At 34.1% G+C, this 3,192-nt stretch overlaps 1 pseudogene; it reads left to right on the plus strand.

Annotated features, from left to right (window-relative positions):
* The window catches only part of LOC107563603 (elongation factor 1-gamma-like), a 16,393-nt pseudogene extending 14,029 nt beyond the window's left edge, over positions 1 to 2,364 (plus strand).
* Positions 2,365 to 3,192: the final 828 nt, after the last annotated feature.

A 3,192-nucleotide genomic window follows, 5' to 3' on the forward strand; every position in this document is an offset into this window, starting at 1 on the left:
CCAATTGCTGAAGGGTCTGCACAACTTTTTAGTACAATTTCAAGTTGCATAGTTGCATTGACCTGTAGTAGCACAGCAGTGCATACCTGTTTACATTTAATTAAGGTGGACTAGACTAATACAAATAGTTAAATAGTTGAGGTGCATACAACATTTATGACAGGTTTTCATGAAAGTGTTGGTCAGTTTGTCTGCTTGACAATCCCATTTTGCACTGCAACAATAAAACTGAAGTGAGATAAACTGAGAAATGTTTATTTTTAGTTAAAACAGATGTTGTCAAAGTTTTCCTTTTGGGGACATAATTTGAAGTTGGAAAAAGGTAATAAATTGCAATCTATTTAAAATCGCAATAATATTGTATCGTGATAATATCATACCGTGAGGCCTCTGGTGATTCCCACCTCTAGAAAATACCACATTTAATAACATGCTTTTACTCCAAACTCACTTCATAACGTCAGACGTGTTTGAAATAAATCCGTCTGTGAGATGATGTGGCTTCTTACACAGAATAAGGAGCGCAACGTATTTAAGCAGTGATAAAGGCTATGTCGATTAGCATTGCATTATTATATACTTTATTATAATAAGACAAACTGATAAATCCTATATTGTCGTGTGTCAAATTACTGTTGTGTGATTACCTTTGGTACTGTTTGGTTGTCAAACGCCACCCTAGATGTCCAATGTGAAATATAGATGGAACTAGTTTTCACTGTTCTGTGAACAAATTTGAAAACATTACATCAAGGTTTTACCTGTGCCATGGGATAGCCAGACTAATTGACTAGCTGCTTTTGATTTGCTTTCCATTTTTCCATTCATTAGCAAATGTGCTTCAGTCAGTATTGTGCAGTTACACTGAATAGATAGAAATATTAGTATTATAAAAAAGTTTTTTAGGAGACTGGTGATGTATATATTTTGATATGGTTAGTTGATTTTGAAAAGTTAACCGTACAAATCAGTTTGTTTGCAGTTAATAGCATGCTTCAAGTTGCATTGTTCAAAATACCTGTAGTAGCACAGCAGTGCATACCTGTTTACATTTAATTAAGGTGGACTAGACTAATACAAATAGTTGAGTTTGCCAGGTGCATACAACATTTATGACAGGTTTTCATGAAAGTGTTGGTCAGTTTGTCTGCTTGACAATCCCATTTTGCACTGCAACAATAAAACTGAAGTGAGATAAACTGAGAAATGTTTATTTTTAGTTAAAACAGATGTTGTCAAAGTTTTCCTTTTGGGGACATAATTTGAAGTTGGAAAAAGGTAATAAATTGCAATCTATTTAAAATCGCAATAATATTGTATCGTGATAATATCATACCGTGAGGCCTCTGGTGATTCCCACCTCTAGAAAATACCACATTTAATAACATGCTTTTACTCCAAACTCACTTCATAACGTCAGACGTGTTTGAAATAAATCCGTCTGTGAGATGATGTGGCTTCTTACACAGAATAAGGAGCGCAACGTATTTAAGCAGTGATAAAGGCTATGTCGATTAGCATTGCATTATTATATACTTTATTATAATAAGACAAACTGATAAATCCTATATTGTCGTGTGTCAAATTACTGTTGTGTGATTACCTTTGGTACTGTTTGGTTGTCAAACGCCACCCTAGATGTCCAATGTGAAATATAGATGGAACTAGTTTTCACTGTTCTGTGAACAAATTTGAAAACATTACATCAAGGTTTTACCTGTGCCATGGGATAGCCAGACTAATTGACTAGCTGCTTTTGATTTGCTTTCCATTTTTCCATTCATTAGCAAATGTGCTTCAGTCAGTATTGTGCAGTTACACTGAATAGATAGAAATATTAGTATTATAAAGAAGTTTTTTAGGAGACTGGTGATGTATATATTTTGATATGGTTAGTTGATTTTGAAAAGTTAACCGTACAAATCAGTTTGTTTGCAGTTAATAGCATGCAACTACAAACAATTTTTCAAGCATTACTTTTACTGGCATTGTTTCAAGTACAGATGTTGAGCAATTCCCCCCCAGCGAAAATTATTTCATGTTTTGTTTTCTTCTTTCATCTCTCCTCAGCTGAGTGATGATTGGCAGATCGACTATGAGTCATACACTTGGCGCAAGCTGGATGTGGACAGTGAGGAGTGCAAGACCATGGTGAAGGAGTACTTTGCATGGGAGGGTGAATTCAAACATGTAGGCAAACCTTTCAACCAGGGCAAGATTTTCAAGTGAGAACATCTTGCACCCAGAATTTATCATAAGAATCAATGGACATGAAAATTGTTTGCAAATCCCATGTACAAGGCTTTGAGCTGTGGTGAAAAAGACTTGAGTTGAGAAAAATAAAACTTTTTTTTTTTCCCCCCACAATCCCACTTTGAATGCGTTCATTAATTTGTGAAGAGTGTTGTTAAAAGACAATTCTGTTGTGAGTTTTACTGGCAAGTATTGTTTGTCATGCTTTAGGCATGTCACGCTTCAATAGCACTTATAAAGGGTTTTATCAATGGTTAATGGTACAATTTTGCAAGCTTTGAACAAGGTTGAAAGTATAAAATTTGCTTTTAATTTGGTAGCGCTGGTTTTAATGTTCCTGGAAAGTCTTTTTCCTCAGACGCTCTCCTGGAATCTGCGATTTGAGAGAACATATATATGTGTGTATATATATATATATATATATATATATATTTTCTGATGCTCTCCTCGAATCTGGAAATCATTGAAACTCTGGAAACAAAATGGCATCTCAGCCGTTTAATTAAGGGAATGTTTGCATATTTTGACTTTGGCATTTAAAAAAAAAACTAAAACCCGCCTCAGGTCACATATCCCATGAATGTTTTAACACCCAATATGGACCTAATGAATCCTTCCTGTGGAAGATTGAGGATCATTTATTTCAGCTTTAGATGGGCAGTTCTTTTTTTTTAATTTTTTTTTTTAATTTTTTTTACATTTTTAAGGCTATTTTATGGCAAAGTTTTAACTCATTCTGGACCCTAAAGATGTCATGCAAAACACTTATTTCCATTTCAAAGTTATGTGAGTTTATAAAAAAAATAAAGTTAGTAGTAACTCAATGTATTTTATTTTTTGTTCTTTTATTCATGGTAAATGTCCAGCCATTTCTTAATTTTAATTCCATGAAATGCATCCTGGTCTGTTGCAATATTAGCAAGGTCATGGATCTGATTC

This window comes from Sinocyclocheilus grahami, unplaced genomic scaffold, assembly GCF_001515645.1.
Source record: "Sinocyclocheilus grahami isolate Dianchi unplaced genomic scaffold, SAMN03320097.WGS_v1.1 scaffold880.1, whole genome shotgun sequence".
Classification (NCBI taxonomy): domain Eukaryota; kingdom Metazoa; phylum Chordata; class Actinopteri; order Cypriniformes; family Cyprinidae; genus Sinocyclocheilus; species Sinocyclocheilus grahami.